Below are 9,604 nucleotides of genomic sequence, written 5' to 3'. Positions count from 1 at the left end.
CTCAGTGACATTCATTGGGGGGTCAGGCCCAGACTAACACAGGGGGTCAGTTGAAGTGGTGAATGATGATTTTTCTTTTTAACATGACTTTCATGTTGATCTTACACCAAAGTGCTTTTAAACTAGCAAAAACTTAGAACTAGTTGAGGGAAAAGTATTGCTCTCAAAACTAAGCGGGCTTTGATAGGAAGATGAAGACAGAGGTTGGATACCTAGGCAAAGAGTCTGTCTCAGTTAACATTGGAATAAGGAAGGCTGCAGGATAGCTCCTAACACTGGCGAAAGGAATTAACACTGCCCACGCCTTTTTGTTTGCTTGTTTCAGTTTCTTATTTTGCTGTAGTTAAGAGCCTGGAAAGAGAAAAAAAAATCAGATACTGCTGATTGTTTCAGCAGGTTGGGGGAAAAGGAGAGACCGTGGTTGATAATCCAGGCTGATGGATGTGAGGGGTAGGAAAGAAATCTCCATCATATGTATGAGAATCCAAAGGCAGAAAGCTGTTTCCATTTGGAATCCTAAGGCGAGGCAGCTTCCCAGACTGCCTGCCCAACACGGAGCAGCTCCAGAAGAACAGGATGGGGCTGGGGCCAAGCGCAGAAGGGCTGGGAGGTCCCCACCCCAGGCCCCCTCATTTCCAGTGAGGCCTGCAGAAGACCCAGAAAATTTCTCATAGGCCCTGAGGAGGAAAAGAACTGAAAATTAGTAAGTTGTATGCCTGCCGAGGGTCACCAAAGTGTGGGGCCAGGAGACCCCGTAGCAGAGGCACAGGAAGGACAGCCCAAAGCTGAGAGCCAGTGGAGGAGTCTTCCAAGTCCCGGGGAATCAGCGGAACTAGGGGGAAACCGAGGGGGAAATGGCAGAGCTCCCGACAACCAAGGGCAGGGCAGACCTGTGCTGAGAGAGCAGGCGTGGGGGAGCTTGGGCACAGTGACTAAAGTGGGAAACCCGCACACCAACAAAATGAGGCATTTCCCAGAAGCCAGCCTCTGGAGACCATGTGGGGTTTAGGGGACTAGCGCTTCCCTCGACGCCATGCTGGTTTTGTCCACACGGCTACAGGGCACCCAGGGAGGCCACAGAAGCAAATTCAACTGGTTGGAAAATTCTGAAAAGATACTTTTCCTTTCTTCCTTCCTTCCTTCCTTCTTTCCTTCCTTCCTTCCCTCCCTCCCTCCTTTCTTCCTTTCTTTCGAGATGGGGTCTCACTATGTTGCCCAGACTGGTCTCTAGCTCATGGACTCAAGTGATCCTCCTGCCTTGGCCTCCCCAATGTGCTAGGATTACAGGTGTGAGCCACTGTGCCCAGCAAAAGAGACCTTTTTTAAAACAGAAAAAAAAAAAAAAGGCAGGTGCAGTGGCTCACGCCTGTAATTCCAGCACTTTTGGAGGCCAGGGCGGGCAGATCACCTGAAGTCAGGAGCTCGAAACCAGCCTGGCCAACATGGTGAAACCCTGTCTGTAATAAAAACACAAAATTAGTTGGGTGTGGTGGCATGCGCCTGTAATCCCAGACCTTTGGGAGGCTGAGACAGGAGAATCGCTTGAACCCAGGTGGCAGATTGAAGTGAGCTGAGATGGCGCCACTGCACTCCAGCCTGGGTGACAGAGCTAGACTCTTTCTCAAAAAATAAATAAATAACAATAATAGAAAATAAATAAAACAGAAAAAAAATGTTTGAAGAGAAATTGTTTTTTGAGCAAACTGAGTTTTTGTTTGTTTTTGAGACGGAATTTCCTTGTTGTCGCCCAGGCTGGAGTGCAGTGGTACGATCTCAGCTCACTGCAACCTCCTCCTCCTGGGTTCAAGCAATACTCCTGCCTCAGCCTCTTCCCGGAGTAGATGGGACTACAGGCATGCACCACCACGCCCAGCTAATTTTTGTGTTTTTAGTAGAGACGGGGTTTCACTATGTTGACCAGGCTGGTCTCGAACTCCTGACCTCAGGTGATCCTCCTGCCTCGGCTTCCCAAAGTGCTGGATTACAGGCGTGAGCCATTGCGCCTGGCCAGGTTTTTCTCTTTCAAGCTGAGCTGTCCAATATGGTAGCTGCTAGCCACAGGTGGTCCATTGGGTGGCTAGTCTGAATGGAGATGTCTGCCAGTGTAATATAAACATGGGTTTTCAAAGACTCAGTCCAAAAAATATATATCTAAATTATCTCTTTAATCATGTGGTATATGAATTACATAATTAAACAATGTAGTTTTGACGTATGGATGAAATAAAATACATTATTTAAATTAATTTCACCTGTTTCTTTTTACTTTTTTTAATGTGGCTGAAAAATATATGGTTCACATTTGTGGCTCATTATATATTTTATTGGACAGCACCACTTTAGAGATAGAAAGCAAGCTGTATTTCTGCAGGTATTCATCCTGAATCGAGGATCAAATATAGGTGTGAAAACTTTCAGATCTGTTAGGTATCTATTGATGTGTAAAACAAGTTGATTTAAGTCAACATTTATTATCTCGTAGGTCTGTGTGCCAGGAATCTGGGTGCCACTTAGGCGGGCCTGCTGGCTCAGGGTCTCTCACAGGCTGAAATCAAGGTGTCACCTGAGGCTACCATCATCTCAAGGCTTAACTGGCAAAGGATGTACATTCAGCCACCCTAGATGGTTGTTGGCAGGACGCAAACTCCTCATGGGCTATTGAATTGAGGACCTCTGTTTATTGTTCTTGTTAGCCCAAGGCTGCCCTGAGTTCCTTGCCATAAGGACCTCTCCATAAGGCAGCTTGCAACATGGGAGGTGCTTCATCAGAGCCAGCTGGTGACAGAGTACAAGCAAGATGAAAGTGACAGTCTTCTATAACCTGATCTTGGAAGTGACAGCCTATCATTTTTGCCATATTCTTCTCATTAGAAGCAAGTCAATAGTCCCACACTCTAAGTAAGGAGATTGCAGAAGGGCATAAATAGGAGGAGATGGGGATTGCTGAAGGCCAATTCAGAAGCTGCCTGCCTAGAACCAAGGAGTATATGAAGCACACACAAGATGGTTCATCCTGGCAGAGGAGGAACAGTTCTTCCCTCATAACTGAGCTGGAGAGGCACACGTGGCAGAAGGTAGAGGTAGACTGTTGCAGTTGGTGGTGACAAGTTATAGGACCAAAGCTGATGACCTATTTGTTTATCTCCTTGAAGAAGGAGGCGAGATTGTCTGCTGAAGGAAAGGATATGTGTGGTTTGAGGGCAAGAAGAAAGTTCGGGAAAGACCACCTACTAGAGAAACACAATCCAACTACCAGGCAATGACAAATGGAAGTTCAAAATTACCAAAAGTTAAAAAGCAGTCAGCTCAGTTGTATGATTTTCTCCACCAACTTTCAGCTGCCAGGGTACTAGCTCAAAGTGGCAAAACAAATATGCCAGCTCTAGGGTAGGAAAAATTTTTTTATCCACATGTGAGTGCAGCCAAGAAACAGTAGTGTGAATTATACTGGTTTATATTTCTCTCCATTTAATTCTTCCAACCCAGCCTGCCCAGCAGGCCTCTTTCCACTGAGCAGCCAACAAATTAAATAGCCTGGTGTGTGAGATTTTGATACAGCTGTCTTGGACCTGGAGTGCATGCTAATAACCAGCTTTATTCCTGTCTGTCCCCTGCATAGTGGCTCAGTGGGCAAAACTCTCCAGGACTTCAAAAGAGATCTGTGACATGGAACAGACCCAGGAGCCTTGTCTGCACATTACAGCTAAATATTGATGATAGTGACCTCCAAAATACCACTAGATCTTCCGTACTAAAACTGCTGTTTAAATCTAGCTAACATTTACGATAGAAAACATACAACACTTATGAAACAGTAGGCTCCAGTACACCTTTTAAGACACCCAGAAGTTGGTTGTTTGGTTGATTGATCGGTTGGTCGGTTGGTTGGTTAGGTTTAAAGTCATAGAAAAAACAAGCCACACAAAGATGCAAAAGCACATCCCTTCCCACGAAATGCACATGCTTGCTAGGAAGAGCATTTCATCCTCATTTGCCTGAGACTGTAGTGAAGACCCATCAGTCCCAGGCAAACCCAGATGTTTAATCATCCTGATTTACCCATGATCCCTCTCAGAAGTGGTCCAGGAGCAAAGCTGCAGCAGAGAGAATTCGTAAGACTGATCTTGCAGCAATTTCTCCTGGTTCTCTGAACAACACCGATCATGGTTCTTTCCTGGCAGCTCTGGTCCCTTAGACGAGGCTGACAGTTTCCTAGAAAGAAACAATCCCTCAGGTCATTACCGTTTTCATTTCAGAGTTAATCGAATTCATCAAAAAAGATTTACCAGATGTTTATTATTTGCAAAATACAGTGACAAATGTGGCTGGAGACATGAAAGTATTAAAAAACTATTCCTGCCCTCAAAAAAAAAACGAATTTAATTGTGAATACAACACAAAAATCTGCAGGGTGAAAAAAGCCTAAGTAATAATAAAACTGACACAGAGGGCAAGCGTTTAAAAAAATCGCAACTCAGAATATGATTAATTGCAAATATATCCTTGGAAAAAGAGTGGCTTTTAGACTCAGAAAATTCATTTTGTTTTGTTTTTTTAACAAAATAAAGGTAGCTTTTGTAATGACCTGCTACCATTGGTTGAACAAAGCAGAGGAGAGGAATAGTTGTCACTTCAGACAACTTTTTTTTTTTTTCCGAATTAGAGTCTCACTCTATTGCCCAGGCTGGAGTGCAGTGGCACAATCTCAGCTCACTGCAACCTCTACCTCCTGGGTTCAAGCAATTCTCCTGCCTCAGCTTCCTGAGTAGCTGGGATTACAGGCGTGTGCCACGACGCCAGCTAATTTTTGTATTTTTGGTAGAGACAGGGCTTCACCATGTTTGCCAGGCTGGTCTTAAACTCCTGACCTCAAGTGATTCACCCGCCTCAGCCTCCCAAAGTGCTGGGATTACAGGCAGGAGCCACCGCACCCAGCCACTTCAGACAACTTTGTAAGCTTGAAAACTATGAACACAGGCTTTCAAGTGAGACACACTGGGTCCCAACATCATCGCTGTCACCAAGTAAGGGTTGGGAAACTCACCAATGCATTTTTTTCTCACCTGAAAAATTGGGATAATCTACCTCCATCATAGAGTTGGTGAGAGAATTCCTTGAAATAAGCTGCAAATTATTATTATCAGGTGTCCAATAAATAGTTTCTGTCATGATTTGTGTAAGTATTAAAAGGAAAATGGCAAGTATCACTTCATCTTCCCTCCACATTTTTCAATTGCTTTCATCTGAAAATTCTGGTGCAATTCAAATTGCATATTAAGTCACAAGTGCTGCTTCATTGCCTCTGTGGATTTAAAAGATACAGAGGACTCTCACATGTTCTTGTCTGAATGCACTTTCATCCAAAATGCTTTACATTTTGAAATTGTCAAATTCAGGTCATTTGTGATGCAAAAATTAGTATGGCTGGCAATGCACTTAAACTTATGCTTACAACCTTGTCTTACTTTTTTCCTATCATATTAGTTATCTATTGCTACATAACACATTTCTTCAAATGTGGCAGCTTAAACCAACACATGTTTATTATCTCATAGCTTCTGTAAGTCAGGGAGCTGGGAAGGAACTGCATCTTCCACTGTGGGGTCTCTCCGCAGGCTGCAATCAAGGTGTGAGCTGGGCTGTAGCCATCTTATGGCTCAACTGGGGAAGAATTGCTTCCAAGCTCATGAGACTGTTTTCAGGATTCAGTTCCTCTCAGACAGTTGAACTTATAGTCTCAGTTCCTTGCTGCTGTTGGCTGGCAGCCACCCTGAGAAGTTCCTTGTCATGTTGGCCTCCTCATCATGGCAGCTTGCTTCCTCAAAGTCTTCAAGCCAAGAAGGCAATAAAGAGAGTCCATCAGCAAAAAGGAAGTCACAGTCTTTTGTAAGCTAATCCTTGAAGCTTGAAAACTGTGGCATCCCTTCAGCTTAGCTGGAGTTGGTTGGTTACAAGCAGGTCACTAGGCTTAACCCATGTTCAAGGGGAGAGAATAGCACACGGCCATCAAACCAGGCAGTGGTGATCATCATGGGCCATCTGAGAAGCCTGCCTACCACAGCTGTCTCTTAGAGGATCTTGGTCACGACTTGTCTACAACAAAGATGAATAAAACAAATAACACTGGAAGACAAATCAATGCCACCAAATGCTCAGGGTCCTAGAAACAACAGGGGCAGAGCCACATGTCTTCCTGCTGAGGCAGCTGCCTCAATGGTTTTTTTTGGGGGGGGTGCGGAGACATAGTTTTATTCTGTCGCCCATGCTGGAGTGCAGTGGCATGATCTCAGCTCACTACAACCTCTGCCTCCCAGGTTCAAGCGATTCTCATGCCTCAGCCTCGTGAGTAGCTGGGATTAGAGCCATGTGCCACCACACCTGGCTAATTTTTGTATTTTTAGTGGAGACAGGGTTTCATATCATGTTGGCCAGGCTGGTCTCAAACTCCTGACCTCAAGTTATCCACCTGCCTTGGCCTCCCAAAATGCTGGAATTCCAGGCATAAACCACTGCACCCAGCTGGATTTTTAGTATTAATCAGAACTAAACAATCTTGGTATGTCCTGCAACACAACCTGTCTGCTTCTTTACAATTGTATGACCTACCCTCTAGTGGAATCTGAGTAAAGTTGAATTTGACTACATTGAACCTTAATAACTTGAGGAGTACAAGAATGACTGTCAGAAGTATCCATGAGCAAAAAAAAAAGAAAAAAACACAGTGCTGAAGACTTTTGGAAACTAGCCCCAAATCACAGAAAGCGAGTAAAATTAGGCCGTGTGTTTTTGGCCAAAGGATTTGGCTTTTTGGATCTCAGTTTCCTTTTGGAAACATGAATGTTACACCAGATAATCTCTCAGACTCCTTCCATCTCTAGAGTGACCCCAAGATTTTACAACAAATTGTTAGTGAAAATGCCGCTGTGTGCTAAGGCGCTTTCCCTAAATCCAAAAGCCTTCCACCAAAGAAAGGACAGCCCCAAGAGTGATCATGAAGGGTGGCTGCAATGAATGCTGCAATGAATGGTTTTCACAAGCCGCATCTGCAAAGCAGAACTTAATTTTCTCCCATTTTTGCCAGGCAGGAAGCTAGTGAAAATTAGCAAAGCTTTTGAAAGGTTGAGTGACCATCTGGTGACAACAGTGCCACATCAGACACTGAGAAAGGCTCAAGTGGAGGAGGGAACAGAGAAAAAAGCCTGTAGATATTTCTAAGTGGAAAGTGGCCCTGAGCCAGGCATCCTCTGCCCTCTCTCAAAAGGCCTTGCAGAGTGGCATTAGCCCCTCATGGGTGCACAATGAATACTCATTGGCTGAACAAAGAAAACTTGGTATTTGAAAGTTTTATGGGGTTTTTTGTTGTTGTTTTCGGTAAGCTTGATATGAGATCTGTTGTCTTTCAGGTGCAAATTCACAGAAATCAAGGATGTAAGATGAAGGTATGTCTTCCAACATACGGCAACGTCCAGTTGATTCACTGAACTGAGAAATGGGTGCGTACCTGTAAAAGAAAGGAAGAGCTAGCTTCAGTATGTGGCCTAGTGAAACTGGAATCAGAACAGAATGAATACGATGAACTGGAAATGTCATGTTATTGAGCTACAGTCTCTAGAATAGAGACAGTGGCATCAGTTGGAGTCCTTAACATTTGAGGTTTCTTGGCTAAACTAACTTCCCCTAGAGAGGGCTAAGACGGGTAATACCATGTCTGCCTGTCACTCTCCTTTTAGTCAAGCTTCCGAGTGGGCTCCACCTCCATTCAGGATGATGGTAGTAACACAGCTAATGAAAGACAGTTTTCACTAGGTTAGAAAGTCCTAACGGCCATTTTTTTTCTTTCTTGAGAGTTCTGTGTAATTTTTTCTTTTTGAAGAGTTCTGTGTTTTTTCAGAGTTCTGATCTCATATGAAATGATTTCAAAGTTTAGCTCTCAGTGGGAAACAATTTGTCCACATTCCAGGGAAACAGGAGAAAGCCCCTTAGTTCTAAGAGTAGTACTGACAGTCATCACCTACAATCAAATGATATTTTGGGCAAGTCTGCATTCTTTTATGAGCCACAAAACCATATAGCAGGAACTAAGATGCAGAGACCCTGTAATAAATACATTCCTTCCACCAGCTCTTAGACATCTGGTTCATAAATTGTTCCATTTGACAGTGAACAGGGAAAATGGATGAGAAACGTGGCCTCAAGCATATAATGTATATGTGGTCAAAGAGTCATGATCCATGTGGCCACATTACCAGATTATATCTTATTCTCACTTTCTCTACAATAGGATAAGCACCAACGGGATAGAAATACACTCTTCTCTCCAATTTAATTATACCTTTATTATTACTTTTCTTATATGCACATAAGCAGCAACAGCTAATGTAAAGTGGAAATTGTAATACAATTTCCATACTGTGTCTTTGTTGTCTACCAAATTATATAAAAAATGTGTCTCACCCTTTAGTTGGGACCATTTAGAAGCCTGAGGGCAATTACACAGAGTGTATTGGAGTTAGCCGCACAATCTCCTAATGGCTGTTTGGCCCAAAGCCAAGCTTTAAGCCAAACCTCAGGGAATTCAAATTTAAAAGTCAGCTACATTAGTGGTAGTGATTCAGTTTGGAGAAGATATCGCTTTTCGTGATTTATTACAGCCAGTGCTTTCAGTACATTTAAAAGATGGTCTAGCTTAGTTGCATTTTCAAAGGAGCGCTACTGCATAAAATGAGGAACATCTGAACTGAAAGCTATCAGAATGGAAAAGCTTGACTAGGGCTTGAATTATGTGGAAAGCGTAATTCTTAGAAATAGGTCCTCAAACACACAAGAATCTGCAAAAATGAGCTATACTTTCAACCCCCCAATATCTAACCCTCGTGATCATTTGGTAGAGAAGGGTCTGTTACTGTCAAGTATTTTTAAATGACTGCAAAGACATTAATTCCCTAGGTGCAGAATAATCATTCAGTATCAAGAATAAACATATAATTTAAAATATTAGTCTTGCTGGTGCTTGTGATCTATGACTAAGCTGTACTTTCAAAGAGAATTCCAAATCTCTCCTCTCTGCAACCCAAGAGAATCTGCACAAAGACTTGTGACCTTATGAATTTTCACAGGTTTTCCCCAGTAGATGTCTTTGGCGTCTGCTATCTCTACTGCGGATACACCGGTGAGTCAGTAAATCTTTTCAAAATAGTTCTGTTCTTTCATACTCAGTTCAGATTTGGGGGAAAAAAAGTAGGAGCGACAGTTCTATTTAGAACAAAGCAGCTTAGAAAAAATACGTTAGTCTTATAAAAATAAATCTATCTATACGTGTAGTCTTGTCAGAAGAAAACAACATCATAAACTACAAGTCCATTTCCCACTAGTGTCTTCATTTCCATGTTTTATTGCATTCCACAGTGGTTTTGCAACCAGCCATATCAAGAGTTTCCAAGAAAAATGTAAACAAGGATTTTGCAGTGACTCCAGCTAGAACACATGAATATGACTGAGAACAGAATATCTCTACTTACTTTAGTCAATTTTGTAGTAACTAAATAAGTAAGATGAAAAAAAGTAACTTTAAAAAAAACGATCTCTACTGAGCTATCTGGAGACA

The 9,604-nt window shown here is 42.8% G+C and overlaps 1 long non-coding RNA gene across 1 annotated transcript; it reads left to right on the top strand.

The window, feature by feature from the left end:
- Positions 1-449: 449 nt before the first annotated feature.
- LOC104006361 (uncharacterized) lies at positions 450-8,997 on the top strand. Its single transcript, XR_001717490.4, has 3 exons — positions 450-703; positions 2,483-3,080; positions 7,404-8,997. It is a non-coding gene; the product is annotated as an uncharacterized LOC104006361 (long non-coding RNA).
- Positions 8,998-9,604: the final 607 nt, after the last annotated feature.

Source organism: Pan troglodytes, chromosome 4, assembly GCF_028858775.2.
Source record: "Pan troglodytes isolate AG18354 chromosome 4, NHGRI_mPanTro3-v2.0_pri, whole genome shotgun sequence".
NCBI lineage: Eukaryota > Metazoa > Chordata > Mammalia > Primates > Hominidae > Pan > Pan troglodytes.
This window is presented reverse-complemented; position numbering and strand designations above follow the sequence as displayed.